The sequence below is a fragment of the Periplaneta americana genome, chromosome 1 (assembly GCF_040183065.1).
Source record: "Periplaneta americana isolate PAMFEO1 chromosome 1, P.americana_PAMFEO1_priV1, whole genome shotgun sequence".
In the NCBI taxonomy this organism is placed as follows: Eukaryota; Metazoa; Arthropoda; class Insecta; order Blattodea; family Blattidae; genus Periplaneta; species Periplaneta americana.
The window spans coordinates 22,322,094-22,339,497 of NC_091117.1; the positions used below are offsets into that span (position 1 = coordinate 22,322,094).

The 17,404-nt window shown below is 33.9% G+C and overlaps 1 long non-coding RNA gene across 1 annotated transcript in view; it reads right to left on the reverse strand.

Annotated features, from left to right (window-relative positions):
- Positions 1-658: 658 nt before the first annotated feature.
- The window catches only part of LOC138708959 (uncharacterized), a 42,948-nt gene continuing 26,202 nt past the window's right edge, over positions 659-17,404 (reverse strand). Inside the window, exon 3 of the long non-coding RNA XR_011334798.1 lies at positions 659-1,341. This is a non-coding gene — a long non-coding RNA (uncharacterized lncRNA). The remainder of the gene's footprint in view (positions 1,342-17,404) is intronic.

Below are 17,404 nucleotides of genomic sequence, written 5' to 3' on the forward strand. Positions count from 1 at the left end.
GATATTAATTATGCCAAATTCAAGATATGAAATGAGTGAAATTTCTATTTTCTACATTTTTAGCTAGAATTTTTTTGTATACTGTAAATCATTGTTATTAGTATCGAAGTCCCGAAGTTTCATTAATATCATTTTAATATTTTTTGAGTTATTAAATTGTTATTTAAAAAAAAAATTGACTTTTTAAAAATGTATCTACTCCCACGAAATAGCTTAAAAGTTACAGCCCTAAAAAATGTAAAGCATTTTTGACATGCATATAATTTAACAGCAGAGCCATGATTTTAATTTTGAATTTTGAATAGATGAGTGACCTAAAAAATATTAATCCAGTCAGTTTAAAATTTTTAATAATATTATTGTTCCGATAGTATATTTTATTTTTTGATTTTGGAAATATGTATCTTATCCAAACAAAAAGTCTCAGTAGTTTTGTTAACCATACTTTTCATAACATTCAGTAAAAAATTTGAAATTATTTGCATGAAATTTATTGCAGCCTACAGTATTTGAATATGAGTAAATGCAGCAAAAATAAAAGTGTAGAAAAATAAATTTAAAATGTCCATTTTACGTGACGAAAACTTGTTTGTAATTATGAAATATAATTAAAGCATAAATTTTAAAGACGATTGTGTTGATAATTTTTTTTATTATCCAATTTAATAAACCCTCTTTCACCCTGAGGTATATTAGGGTTATAGTTGGCATCAAAATACATATTTTATAACCAATAAACAATAGTAAAATTGTTGATAAAATTTGGCCAACATATAAATTAAAGATCAATGATTTTTTGGCAAAAAAAAAAGTGTTTTTCTTCAAAAAAGTTTCCAAAATTTCACCCATCTTCTCCATTAAATTAGAAATTGAAAATTAATCATGGCTTGTAACACATTTTGAAATGAACTCGCTGGTCAGAGAGGCCCCTTGTTGTATGTGTCAGAAAATCTCGCTTTAAATGACCAGATTTACCTCGAATATCACGTTCAGATGTCTTAAAATATAAAGAAAATTCATTTAATATTAAGATATTTCTCCTGTTGCCTTCGCTGAAATAAAGAAAAGAGTTTCTGATTGTGAGAGATATATATCTGTCTTCTGTGCCAGACGGCTGCTGATTCAAACTCCTCGGTTGGCAACCCTGTCCGATAACGTCGTTAGTCGTGCGAACATTGTCAGTCGCTTCTGCGTCGCCCCCGCGTCTCACAGTCGTCGCCTCAGCCTAGTTGTCCGCCGTTGTACGTCGCGTAGAAGGAGGGGTGGAACTCCGCTATCACGAACTGTTGCGTGCTGTAAGACCGCCGTGGTCTGGACGGCGCTGGTTCCACCGACTTGACGCTGGAACAGAAATATTCAAATGTAACTAATTAGAAAGCTGTGAGGTCGGCAATTTACAGACTATATTACCACAATCTAGTATATGGGCTATTCCATATGAAATCGATCAGTAAAAAACCTCGCATTTTTTGAATACTCTAATTTTTTCCCTATTTATACAAGGTGCTGAGGACAGTGCTATAGAAAGTCAAACGGTTTTCGTACTATTGAGCGACAAATTTAGCGTATTTTATAAAAACAAGCCTCTTTCAGCCCTCAGAACTCTAGAACCATTTACTGCAGAACATTGAACTGGAGCTCATTTTGAAGCTGACATTTGGGAGAAGTAATCCTTATTTTTTATTGTAGGCTATACAGAGAGACAGATAATCTGATTTTACTTACTTTTAGGCTTTTTGCCCATTTGTAAAAATGTGAAAAAATTGAGAAAAAAAAATTTTTTTTAGACCGGCCAGAGGCCGTTTACCAAAGTTATCTTTTATTTTTCTGTTTTCGTTTTTCATTTGTTTCCTTTTTGTTTTACTTACACTAATACAAACACAACATCCATGCCCGAGGCGGGACTCGAACCCACAACCCTTCGGACCAAGCGAAAGAGACATGACGTGCCCCTACCGCTTGAGCCATACGGGCCGTCAAATGGGTGAAAACTTAGTAGCTCGGCAATAAGTTTCGAGGGTATTAAATAAATTATTTTCACACTCCTGGACTTGAACGGCCCAGTACAGAAAGCACTGGCCGAGAGCTGAAGATAAGCGAGCGTTGGGCGTCATTTTACTCCAGTGTTTATGAAAACTTGTGATAAAGCTAGCCCAGCTATGCGCTACTAGACGAAACATTACGTGTTTGTCTCCTGGCCTTGCTTGTTTCGGCTAGCTCCCGCCTCACAGTCAGCTGGTTAGTTCACGCGCGTACAATTTATTTTCTTTATTTGATATTTTCAATATTTTCTTATCAACGGTGCACCAGTAAAAAATATGTGTTTATTTGTACTTTCAATGCGGAATCTAACCATATATTTTTAAAAAATTTTTCGTGGTCAAAGACACCTCAATGAAGAAAAATATAAATTTCTCCATTTCCATAAAAAGTAAGAAAAACTGTTTACATGTCAATATAAACTTTAATTTCTCAGCATCAAAATAAACCATGATTTTGATCATTGGGTGAAATGGTTTCGGAGCTACAACAGTTTAAAGTTGCTAATTTTATGAAAATACGATAAATTTAAATATTTTTAATTTAAACACTATGAAGTTCTGATGCCTCAAACTTTGCACAAAGCATTGCATCACAGTTGTCAACGGACAGAAAAAGTTTCATTGTATTTAAAAATTGCAAGGTCAATTTTCTCTATATTTCGGTCGATTTGAGATGAAACTCAATACGTAGTAAATATGCATCCGTAGATAGTTGCTAACCACTAGGATCGCTAATATCGCCTCATTACAGGCAATGCGAAACAGTACCGGCATAGTCTATTGTTCCTAGCACCCTCACAACTGAAGCTTCGTGACTGTATATACTAGACTGTGATATTACATTGATCAACGGAATTTATATACAACGGAACCATAATTAATGTTATTAATTTCAAAGGGTTATTCTTTGAGATATTTCAAACAAAAGAGTTTAATACAATTTTGCTCGTTTTTTCCAGAGAAAAAAATTGTTTTATATGAAAAATTTATAGCATATTTTGGAAAAGCTATTTATTTAATTGCTAATATAAGACAATTTAAGAGCGCAGTATATTATGATAATATATGATTCAATGCTGGGTAACTTTCGGTGTTGGACCCCGACTCATTTCACCGGCATTATCATATCATTCAGACGCTAAATAACCTGAGATGTTGATACAGCGTCGTAAAATAACCCAATAAAAAAAATATGATTTAAATTATTTAAATTTTTCCTTTAAATGTCCAGAAATTTGATCCGGAAAACTATAACATTTTAAAATTCCTTTGCAGAACGAAATGTTACTTTAGTACAGATCAAATTTCTGCACATTTAAAGGACAAAACTAAAACTCTTTCAATCATTTATTATCATAATGCATTGCCTTCTTAAATTGACTGAGCTTATTGAGAATTAAATCGATGTCTTTCCCAAAACACGTAATGAAATATTTCATATAAGACAATTCTTATCTCGAAAAGGAAGCAAAAACGAGCAAAATTGTAGGCCTATTAAACTTTTTTTGATTGAAATATCTCAAAGAATAACCCCCTGAAATTAATGGTATTACTTACGATTCATTTCGTTTATTATTTTCTGGTACTACTGGGATAAATTGCGTTATCTTTTCCTAAAATGAGTGAGCTGATGCCAAATCTGAAATCAGTTGTCGACTGGCATGTACGGTTTTTGAATTTGACCTAATCAGTAAGTTTCAGTTTTACAATTCAACGCATTAATACAGCTGAAAATAATGATTTCGGCTGTTTCATGTTATTACTGTTAATTTAACTTCAATGTGTGAAGTAGACAGACAGAATTAGAAATGAAGCTGTGTTGGAAAGAGTGGGTGAAGAAAGAATGATGCTGAAACCGATCAGAAAGAGGAAAAGGAATTGTTTGGGTCACTGGCTGAGAAGAAACTGCCTACTGAAAGAATTACTGGAAAGAATGGTGAACGGGAGAAGAGTTCGGGCAGAAGAAGTTATCAGATGATAGATGACATTAATATATCGATGGCCCAGAACCAGACTGTTCCAAGTCCATTTTACTATTTTTTTTCAGAAGAACTATTTTAAGCTCCTGACATTCAAAGCTTCGTGAAACAATTTGGAATAGCTTCATAGCAACCTTATGTACAGGAATATTTACAATTTTGTTCGATTCAAATAGGCAGACAAGAAGTGGAACACAATGAAACATAGATTTCTTTCTTATAAAAAGTTGGACTTAGAACAGTCTGGTTCTCAGCCATCGATATGTGGATTATATGCGAAGACTAGGAGAAAGGCATAAAAGGGAAAGATTGGATAATGCTGGGTTTGCAGTGAAAGACCTGCTCATGGGCAGAACATGTATGTATGTATATATGTATGTATGTATTTATTTACGTATGTATGTATGTAATTAAACAAGAAAAATTTACCTCAATATTTACGGTACTTGGCTACATTAATAGAATGCCCTATGACTTTTGAAATACTTTATTTTAAGTCTACATTTACTTGTTTAGTCAACTATCCGAAGACAGGTCTGAACTCACAAGTGATCCCAACAAGGCACCACCTATGAGGCAACAAGGCCAGGAGATAATGGGTAGGGTAGCCAGTTTCTTTCCCCCTGAATTGCATACATCGACGATTAGCTACATATTACACTAGTCAGACTTCAGATATATAGAAACAATTATTGTTCTTCTTCTGACATCGTGAAGTGAGATGTACTGCTTGATAGGCTAATAGAGGTACAGTAGTGGCAAAAATACCGGACCGACCCTTGTAGCTGATTTCAGAGCCTTGATCACTCCAGAGCACGATAGACTGGTAACTAAGACTTTCGTGGTTCGAATCCTGCCTGGGAAGGAAACTTTTTTTGTTTTATTCAAATTTATTCCCAATACTTTTCGATTGCTGGTAAAATTCATGTTCTGGGAATAATAAGTTAATTAAGTAGTAAAATATCGCTGCAATCGAAAAGTATTGGGAATAAATTTGAATAAGGAACAAAAAAGTTTCCTTCCCAGGCAGGATTCGAACCACGAAGGTCTTAGTTACCAGTCTACAGTGCTCAGCTACAAGGATCGGTCCGGTTTTTTGGTACTACTGTACATACCAGCCAGAACCTGCAGTTTTATAATTGAAAATACAACAGACCTGTACTTTGGATTTAGTCCTAAAGTTATAGAGTTAATTTAAGCCCAGTATTTTCCTTCCGATGTAAAGTTTTCTTTTTCGTAGTTAGCAGGTTTACACTCTATTACTATATTTTCTCCACTACATTTTCAGAACAGATTTTGAACTATATTTACCTTTTCATATTACAGAATGCTCTTTATTTCAGTTCATGAGAATTCCCTAAATTTTTAGGTACTCATTTTGCTTTAATAACATCCTCAAATCTATGTGACATACTCTCAATCACTTTTGTTGTAATAACCTGTCAAGGCAATTCCTTTTTTACCAGTCTCGATTGGGTTCAAATCCGGAGAATTTCCGGGCCAAAGCGAAAGATTCTTTTAACGGTGTGACAAGGTGCCCTGTCATGCATAACTGTCACGTAGACAAGTTCCTGATCCAGGCCCTTAAATTCTGTATGAGCGTCATAAATCCGACTACGCCAAGACTTCATTCCAGTACAGTCATTGGCCCAGTTTCTTTAACCTTTGTTAAATTATAACAGTGTGTTATTCCATTTTAACTGTAAACTTAACAGTTGAAGCATTTCTTCAACTACTGTTAGTACTAACAGGCTGTTAAAACCTATGTTAATTTAACTGCCCAATTTCATGCAGTTAAATCATTTAATTCTCTGTTAGCATAGAAGTATCCAATATGGCTGGTGCGTTAGATGCTGAACTTATATATCTGGATTATTTAGAAAATGATATCCATGAATACATAAACAGAGCGGATGATTTCTGTGATTTGACAGAACAGAAGTTCATACAAAGGTATAGGCTATTTTCTGCCAAGCCTCACTTTTCGCTTTCAACTTAGATCCGTTTGTTTGTTTATTCCCATTAATTGGTTTATACTGCGAAATAACTTCCAGCAGGAGGTTTCTTTCGAACGAAGAGAAATTAGTCACACTATTTCTTTTTATTCCAGTATTTTCCATTTCATAACAGCAATACCAATACGCCGCTCCACGCTATTGTGATACAGATGAGGAAAGAAGCAGAAATCAAACCTGAGAGAATAGAAAGACTTCTATCCTCTCTGAATCAAACAACGGAAACAAGCGAGAATCGCAGTTGTCAGAGTTCAGAAAACAGAAGAAAGCCTATACTTGGTTATAAGTTATGGTTAAACTCTAGAATATCTGATCATAACAGAGAGTTAACAAACAGAATGTTAAAATGTGAAATGTAAAGTTGAAGAAACGCAATATTTTTAACGGCAGTTCATACATTTAACTTGCAGTTAATTAACGCTATGTTAAGTGCATTGTAACAAAGGTTGAAGAAACTGGGTCTATGTATTATTAACTACCGTAGATAGGCGAGAGAAAAAATTAAGGTGAAGTGGAGTGTGTTGTTGGAATGAAAAGGTAAACAGGACTACCCCGAGAAAAGCCTCTGCAACGTTTGCTTTTCCTGTCACAAACTGCATCCCGTTCAGGTCGAGTATCGCATCCAGGCCGACGACACAGTTATCTAAGAAGAGATGTGGCGCCTCAAGAAGAAGAAGAAGAAGTAGTAGTAGTAGTAGTAGTAGTAAATTATCTATGATAAATTGGAAGTAAAATGGGCTACGATCCATCGGCTGCAATATATCTATATATAAAGTAAGGTTATGGCAAGTTGTACCTAGTATTGAACCCAATTAAAACTAGCAGGCGCTGTTAGCCGAGGGCACGGGGAGGGCCCGAGGATTGGGTGTCGTCTTCGTGATCCTTGCGGTCGCTCGAATCACGAAGACGGTTCCATCTGCAAGAAGAATTCAGTATCATCATATTCACAAAAGCACAACGGAAGATGGATTTTGTTCATATTCAGTATCTACGAGTCAATTCATCAGGGAATGATGTACATGAAATACAATAATTTTAGTACTAGTTTGTGTACAGCGATTTCTACTAAACTATTGGACGGATTTTGTTCATATTCAGTACCTTACGAGTCAATTTATCAGGGAATAATGTACATGAAATATAATAATTTTTATGCTCGACCATGCCGAAATGTAGTAATTATACACCTGGTAGCAGTCCTTTAATGCATGTCATTAAAGTTCAGGTTTTCGATTATTCTCGGATATGCAATCGAAAGACAACGAGGGAAACGTCACGGAGGCTGGAAATCCAATACTGTCGCAGAAGGTTATGTTCTGTTACTATAATAATTAATTGTAAATAATATTCAAATAAATTCAATTTGTCGTCTCGGTTTTCATTTCTAAATCAATTTCCAGGTTATATCAAAATTAGTTCATGTTATTCTCTAGATTACATCAAGGTCAATGACATTATTGTTCCTCGGAAAAAATCAATACTTTCGCGTCTGCGCACATTTCACAATTTACGAGCTATCCACAAGGTCACTTCCGATCTTCAGTCAGATACGAATAAAATGAATACTTCTTTTCAAGTTAGAAATATGGTCGAGCATAAAAAGTCGTATGAAACTTGCCTATAATGGTAATTATGAACCTCGTATGAAAATTACGAAACTTGCTTGCGCTCGTTTCATAAACAAACATACTCGCGTCTTAATTACTATCATTATAGGCTCGTTGAATAATGTACTACAGTACCAGTCTGTCTGTGTACAGCGATTTCTACTAAACTATTGGACGGGTTTTGTTCATATTCAGTATCTACGAGTCGATTTATCAAGGAATAATGTACATGAAATATAATAATTTTAGTACTAGTCTGTCTGTGTACAGCGATTTCTATTAAACTATTGGACGAATTTTGTTCACATTCAGTATCTACGAGTCAATTTATCAGGGGATGATGTACATGAAATATAATAATTTTAGTACTGGTTTGTCTATGTACAGCGATTTCTACTAAACTATTGAACGGATTTTCTTCATATTCAGTATCTACGCATCAATTTATCAAGGAATGATGTACATGAAATATAATAATTTCAGTACTAATCTGTCTGTGTACAGCGATTTCTACTAAACTATTGGACGGATTTTGTTCATATTCAGTATCTACGAATCAATTTATCAGGGGATGATGTACATGAAATATAATAATTTCAGTACTAATCTGTCTGTGTACAGCGATTTCTACTAAACTATTGGACGGATTTTGTTCATATTCAGTATCTACAAATCAATTTATCAGAGGATGATGTACATGAAATATAATAATTTTAGTACTAGTTTGTCTGTGTACAGCGATTTCTATTAAACTATTGGACAGATTTTGTTCATATTCAGTATCACGAATCAATTTATCAGGGGATGATGTACATGAAATATAATAATTTCAGTACTAATCTGTCTGTGTACAGCGATTTCTACTAAAGTATTGGACGGATTTTGTTCATATTCAGTATCTACAAATCAATTTATCAGAGGATGATGTACATGAAATATAATAATTTTAGTACTAGTTTGTCTGTGTACAGCGATTTCTATTAAACTATTGGACAGATTTTGTTCATATTCAGTATCACGAATCAATTTATCAGGGGATGATGTACATGAAATATAATAATTTCAGTACTAATCTGTCTGTGTACAGCGATTTCTACTAAACTATTGGACGGATTTTGTTCATATTCAGTATCTACAAATCAATTTATCAGAGGATGATGTACATGAAATATAATAATTTTAGTACTAGTTTGTCTGTGTACAGCGATTTCTATTAAACTATTGGACAGATTTTGTTCATATTCAGTATCACGAATCAATTTATCAGGGGTTGATGTACATGAAATATAATAGTTTTAGTACTAGTCTGTCTGTGTACAGCGATTTCTACTAAACTTTTGGACGAATTTTGTTCATATTCGGTATCTGCTTTCGATCGTTTCTTAAGAACCGAATAATGCACTTAATAAAATAAACCATAAACGGTTAGTAATATGTAGCTAATTTGTTCTGGGTCAAGGTTTCGTTGTAGCCCTTGGCAACTTACGTGAACTTCAGAAATAGTCTATTATAAGCTTCAACCTCCATTTTCTCTCAAACTACACATATCAAACAGTTATTACAAATTGTTTATTTTCATAAATGAGTGTTTGTGGAAAATGGCCTGACGATAAATTTGTCAGAAAGTGGGGGGGGGGGGAACTTTTTGGGCAAACTTTAAATAACCGTGAATGCTTGGCACTTGTATATTTTTCTACAGTATTAGCAACAGTACATAACAAGTTTTCAATCAAAAAATCAAAATAAAACTTCCCTGGCACTTACATTGTTTTCCACAAACACTCCTCAAATTTGAAAGTTATATTGTTGTTCATGACAGTCTAGATCTCCACTTTATTTGAGGACCATGAAATTCATAACCCGAATAACTTAAAAAGCTATTTTGTTATATAGTACTTCATATTCTGAATTTTAATGATATAGTTCCAAAGTTACAGAAAGTATAAAAAGCTTAAGAGTCTAATACAGTGTTGTTTGTGATTTATTCTCACAAACGTAGGTCGAAAATTTATGCCACTATTTTATATTAATTTATTCCATAATTTATATTTTGTTGTCGTATCCTTAGAATAAAAATACTGTATTAATTTAATTAATGTCAGATTTTGAATAGATCGTGGCTTCTCTTGTGATTCCTGTGAAAACCGACGTGTGGCGCTGTATAAACATGAGAACAGCGGATGGAAACGCGAGTTTCATATGAATAACGGTAGAATGCGCGTCGATCATTAGAAAGTCGGCGAACTGTATTACGACTCGCGACATCTATTGTTCGAATTTAGTAACTGATCAATACTTCTCACGAAATGAAGCTCCGAAAGAGTTTTTTTTTTAATTGGTTAATTTACGACACTTCATCAACTGCTGTGGTTATCTAGCGTTTGAGCGAGATGAAGGTGATAGTGCTAGCGAAATGAGTCCAGGGTCCAGTGCCGAAAGTTACCCAGTTAATGGGTTAAGAGTCGAACCCAGGAAAAATCCGAGGTTTTCCCTCAACCTGGGTAACTTTCGGCGCTGAACCCTGGATTCATTTCGCTGGTATTATAACTAGGGTAAGGATTTTTAGGTTGTTAAAATGTAATTTTAAGTGCCTAAAATAGGCTTAAAAGTGCAGCAGGAAATAGTCTCTAAAAATTGAAAATAGGCTCTAACAAAAATAATGTTTTCTTTAAAAACATGTTCCAATCATCAGGAATTCACTTCTAGAATTTAATAATTTTAAATGCTTATACACCGTTACCACCACTACTACTAAAAGCACAAAAAAAATCCAACTACTTAGCCCTATACATAAACTGACTATTAAATGTGAAAAATAAGTTTTAGACATAAATTCAGTACACAAACAAGTCAAATATAATCAATTTTTACAGAGCCTTGTCCGTTGATATTCATAATTAGCTTCTCAATAAATTACTAATATTTTCTAAATTTTCAAGTAAAAAGCAATGCCGTCTATTACTCAACACAAATTTGTATGCTGAAAATGAACGCTCCACATCCACTGAAGTAACAGGAGCGTATTTCAAATTTGACGCTAGTTGGACAGGAATGTTGCTACATTGTAAATCCGTGTTCTTCCCTGCTAGGATAACTGAAGCAGTACGCAGGTCCTTCAGACCTACATTTCTCTGCAGAACTTGCTCCAGTTTATCCCGTACTTTATTTCCAACAGAACCAGGAACACATTTGGAATTTAAAATATAAATGTTTGAAATAAGAATGGGTGTTTTGGCCTGTTAGAGATAAAACATATTTAATAGGCCAAAATAGGCTTTGTCGTCAAAATAGGCATTTTAGGTGCTATTAAAATACCAATTTTAGGCATAGTTTTGTATGAAACGTGTATTTGCAAGTTTTTATGAACTTATCTTTTAAGGATTAAGGGAAGGCATAGGTGAAATTTTGGCAAAAATGTGACAAAAATTATGCGATTCTCAAAGACTCAAGGACACCAGAATAAAATTATATGACACATTTCCTTATTAAGATGAAATAAATGGCAGGAATTTTTTTTCAACGTACTTTTCTTTAATTTTCGACTTGTGGAACCATTTATATATTAATTAATCAAATTGATTAAAATTACAATATCTCCAAAACCATCAAAGCTAGATAAAAGAGATTTTGCACAATGTAACTGACATATAAAAGTAGCATGTGATAAAAATTTCAGCTCAATAGATTTAAAACTGTAAGATTTAGTAATTTCACCTATGCCTTCCCTTAAAATAGGTTTTTACCTAAAATCCGAAGTCTAATTATAACCTTCATCATATTCAGGCGCTAGATAACCTTAGCAGTTGATAAAGCTTCATAAAATAACTAATAAAAACCTCAAGCAAGTAACTTGTCCCAACCAGGATTTGAATTCGGGCTCACTCATTTCACGAAGAGACATGCTGTTACTCTACAGCGGTGGACCCTGAAAGAGTTATTTTCCAGTATCATATTGAGGATTGCTGTAAGGAATACGTCACTCCCAGAGGGACACATTCGTGGATTTTACGTGAATGCATATCAACAGACCTAGATTAGATCTTTTGTTTGACACTAAAATCAGGGCGCTAGCACATCGGAGTCGCGAGATATAGGCCTATTGCTCGAAAATTTTCGCGCACTCCCAAAATGGCCGCCAGTCGCCGCGAGACCACACCAAGATCATGCTCGCATCGTCGTGTTATACCCAGTCGAAGGAGACCCACATTTATTTCAATCATGTTATTAGTCACGAACTTATGGTGTCTCAATGGATCACCCTGCAAACGTTAAATCGTTATATCATACTGAGTGCCTATCCATAAATAAAGTTTATTTAGCTAGTAGGCAAAGCGAGTACAAATTAAAATTATACAACAAAAATATTTCTAGCCACTACCGTAAGAGCCAGGCTCGTGTACGGTGTGGTCTTAGCCAATAATAAAAAAAATTGCAAAGACAGTTTACTAAATCCAGTAATTAACTTAATTTAAATAACTAACACACAAGAGCACAAAAAAGAAGAAAAAGAGAGAAAAAACATATTTAGGCTAATATAAATTGACAGTGGAACTATAAAAATTGGAGACTTATCCTTCGAAGAGGTGGAAAAATGCAAATATCTTGGAGCAACAGTAAGAAATATAAATGACACTCGGGAGGAAATTAAACGCAGAATAAATACGGGAAATGCCTGCTATTATTCGGTTGAGAAGCTTTTGTCATCTAGTCTGCTGTCAAAAAATCTGAAAGAATAATTTATAAAAACGGTTGTTCTGTATGGTTGTGAAACTTGGACTCTCACTTTGAGAGAGGATTACTTATGGCTTACAGAGATTAAGGGTGTTTTTGAATAAGGTTCTTAGGAAAATATTTGAGGCTAAAAGGGCTGAAAGAAAGTTACACAACGCACAACTGCACGCATTGTATTCTTCACCTGACATAATTAGGAACATTAAATCCAGACGTTTGAGATGGGCGGGGCATGTAGCACGTATGGGCAAATGCAGAAATGCATATAGAGTGTTAGTTGGGAGGCCGGAGGGAATAAGACCTTTGGGAAGGCCGAGACGTAGATGGGAGGACAATATTAAAATGGATTTGAGGGAGGTGGGATATGATGGTAGAGACTGGATTAATCTTGCTCAGGATAGGGACCGATGGCGGGCTTATGTGAGGGCGGCAATGAACCTCAGGGTTCCTTAAAAGCCATAAGTAAGTAAGTAATATAAATTGACAATCAGACAGACTTCAGTAACATTCAATAAAAACATGAATATAGTCGACAGAAATAAAAGGTAAAAAATACATTTGTTAATATTATGAATAATTTTATAAATTTCTTTTTTAAAAGCTTCAATTTTAAAATATTCCAAATTTGGAAAATGATTTGTAATTTTATTATAAAATCTTGGACCGAAACTAGCACCATGTTTAAGAGCTGCACTTACATGACATTTAGGCTCAATCAATGGAAAAGTAGACTTTTGTCTTCGAGTATGATGTTCATGTGGATTAGATTTATGTTTTCTTTGATTTCTGTGGTAGTAAGTTAGTAAACTATATTTATAAATCTCTTCAATAATTAATACTTTTAAATCTGTGTAAATTAAATTTGTTGGGTAATCCATATTTTTGGTCAGACAAATTTGTATTAATTTTTTGTGTAATAAAATTAATGGGTTAAATACAGATTATGCTGCTCCACCCCAATTTATTATACCATATTGTATTAATGATTGTACTACAGCTAAAAATATTATTCTCATTGCGTCCTTAGTGATAGAATTTTGAAGTACTATGAATTTATAAATTGTCTTTCTTATACTTGTACACATGAAATCAATTTGTTTATCCCAACGTAAATTCTGGTCTATAATAATTCCTAAATATTTTACTTGTGTGGAAGGTGTTAGATTATTCATAAGTGGAGATAAACCTTTCGTTGTTAAAGAAAATGGAATACAGTTAGTTTTATTACTATTTAAGGACAGGAGATTAGAGTCAAGCCAATCTTCACTACGTTAATTCCATTATTATCATTTAAATAAGTTTTATTCCAATTTTCCCCATTAAATGTTAGTACAGTATCATCTGCAAAAGAAAATATATTACCACCATATTTCTTTAGATCAATTTTCAACAATTCGGTCTGAATTTAATAATGCATCTTTACCTGACATAATTAGGAACATTAAATCCAGACGTTTGAGATGGACAGGTCATGTAGCACGTATGGAAGAATCCAGAAATGCATATAGAGTGTTAGTTGGGAGACCGGAGGGAAAAAAGACCTTTGGGGAGGCCGAGGCGTAGATGGGAGGATAATATTAAAATGGATTTGAGGGAGGTGGGATATGATGATAGAGACTGGATTAATCTTGCACAGGATAGGGACCGATGACGGGGTTATGTGAGGGCGGCAATGAATCTGCGGGTTCCTTAAAAGCCATTTAGTAAGTAAATAATTAGTATTCACGAAAAAGAAACAACAAAACAAATAAGAAATTGCTCTCTCAAAAATATTTGAGGGGTTTATTTTGTTGAAAATTCTTAATCATGTGTCAAGTAGTCGGGGGGGGGGGGGGGAAGAGTTTTTAGAACTTGGATAAAAACTGCAAATTTTTCTCCCAAGGGTAGATTAGGGGCTTCGGAACCTCAAAAATGACGAAATTTTTAAATTTAATTTTTTTTTGTCTCTGTGTATTGTACAGACTCCAGGGATTACAACGATTTATGACACTTATTGTTTTGAAAATTGGAAAGTCTTTTTTTCATTAAAAAGTAGGCTATATTTTGTAGAAAGGAGGCTGTGACATAACTTTTTGTTCATTCATTATTTGTAACTAATCCAGAAATTAAGTAGAATGACTTTCGATATATGCTACGTGTATATGTGGCCAGAGTGATGCACGTGAATTGAATTCTTAAATATTCCGTGCCTGAAATTTCCAAGTTGGTTAATTTGTCTTTATGTTGGCTGGCTTGTACTCATGAAGCAATGCCATTGGTCAAGTATAAGGTAAAGTACCCAAATAAGAGACACTTTTTTTTTTTTTAACTGCTTATAAGTGAGGATGGGAGTAGACATTTTTAATCTTAATGGGTTCAATACAGACAGCATTTCGTCTATTTTTAGAATTGACAATACAAATTTTAGTCAGTTTTTATTGTTATTTTAAATTATAAAAAGAAATAAAACTGGGAAATAATGATTTTTTAGAAAGAGGTTCCAAATAAGAGATACGTGTGTTATTTAACTTTATTTTTATAACATGGACAAAAAGTATTATCATTGGGTGAAAATTGAAGCAATGTATAACATTGTTAAATCATGTGGATACTTTAATAAATCCAGGAACATTTTAAAATTGAAGGGGTTAGTGCAACAGTGGTCTAACTCCTCTCAACAGCAATTTCGTTGTTCATTGATTTTTATTTGAAGTATGTAGAGAGCATTTCACGAATTACGCACTTATGTTTTGATGTTTAAGTATAGTAAATATTGTCACATTAGCCAATTTTAATTGATTTTAGCTATTGATATTATTGTCATCTCAATGAATAATTAATTGTAGTCATTAATAATGATAACTTAATCATTTAAATTAGTAATTTCTGTAATGAATAATTGAGGACAATGGATAATTAAAAATTGACCTAATTCGTAATTAATTTTAATTAATAGTTCAATTAATCTTTCATTGGTTGTTACGTAGTTTGTGGCAGACAAACTGACACGACTAGCAGCATTACCGCCTTTCGTAAACTCTCAAAAGTGAGCATCATAATAAAACCAAATAAGGGTTCTAAATAAGAGATACTATCTCTTAATAGGACCCCTAGGTATCTCTTATTAGGGAACGGAATAAATAAAAATGAAATAGCTACCCAAGGTCATAAATTATCATCTTTCTTATTAGCAATCTACCTTACTATATGCAACATTTTGCTAGCAATTTTATAAAATTAATAATAAATTTGTTGTACCTTACATTACCTGCCGTTCTCTTCCTCAACAATTAACAGTAAAAAGTTCAAAATGTGAAAAATTGCTTTTCCTGCTCTCAGCTGCGTTGCTTACTTTCAAGTGAGGTTAGACAAAGAACACGATGTCTTAGAAGCACAAGCATTGATTTACCATAGTTGTCGAGATATAACAAATTATACCGGAGAAATTAACAATGTATCTCTTATTAGGAACCTGTCTCTTATTTGGGTACTTTACCTTACACAAATAACATCAGAATGCATAATATCGACTTTACATAGCTTTAATGACATACATACCGATATACATAGCTGTTTTCGTTCTCGGTTTGTTGTGAATAAAAAATATTCACGTTCATGTTCTTCGCTTCCCCTTTTTATTTTTGGTTCTCGTTCCCGGTTTATTGTGTACCAGCCTTTACAGTGTTAGAAAAACATCGATTTCTAGATTTTCGCAGAAATGAACAATTTGAGCCTCACTGGTACGGACAAGTGTAAATTTATCTGATAATTGAAATGAAGAATTTGAGCCTCACTGGTACGGACAAGTGTAAATTTATCTGATAATGGAAATGAAGAATTTCAGCCTCATTGGTTCGGACAAGTGTAAATTTATCTGAAAATGGAAATGAAGAATTTGAGCCTCACTGGTACGGACAAGTGTAAATTTATCTGATAATTGAAATGAAGAATTTGAGCCTCACTGGTACGGACAAGTGTAAATTTATCTGATAATGGAAATGAAGAATTTCAGCCTCATTGGTTCGGACAAGTGTAAATTTATCTGAAAATGGAAATGAAGAATTTGAGCCTCACTGGTACGGACAAGTGTGAATTTATCTGATAATTGAAATGAAGAATTTGAGCCTCACTGGTACGGACAAGTGTAAATTTATCTGATAATGGAAATGAAGAATTTGAGCCTCATTGGTTCGGACAAGTGTAAATTTATCTGATAATAGAAATGAAGAATTTCAGCCTCATTGTTACGGACATGTGTAAATTTATCTGATAATAGAAATGAATAAATTTGAGCATCATTGATACGGACAAGTGTAAATTTATCTGATAATGGAAATGAATTTGAGTCTCACTGGTACGGACGAGCATAAATTTATCTGATAATGGAAATGAAGATTTTGAGCCTCATTGGTACGGACAAGTGTAAATTTATCTGGTATGGAAATGAAGAATTTGAGCTTCACTGGTACGGACAAGTGTAAATTTGTCTTATATGGAAATGAAGAATTTGAGCCTCACTGGTACGGACAAATGTAAATTTATCTGATATGGAAATGAATTTGAGCCTCACTGGTACGGACAAGTGTAAATTTATCTGATAGGGAAATGAAGAATTTGAGCCTCACTGGGACGGACAAGTGTAAATTTGTCTGATATGGAAATGAAGAATTTGAGCCTCACTGGTACGGACAAGTGAAAATTTATCTGATAATGGAAATGAAGAATTTGAGCCTCACTAGTACGGACAAATGTAAATTTATCTGATATGGAAATGAAGAATTTGGGCCTCACTGGTACGGACAAGTGTAAATTTATCTGATATGGAAATGAAGAATTTGAGCCTCACTGGTACGGACAAGTGTAAATTTGTCTGATATGGAAATGAAGAATTTGAGCCTCACTGGTACGGACAAGTGTAAATTTATCTGACATGGAAATGAAGAATTTGAGCCTCGCTGGTACGGACAAGTGTAAATTTATCTGATAATGGAAATGAAGAATTTCAGCCTCATTGGTTCGGACAAGTGTAAATTTATCTGAAAATGGAAATG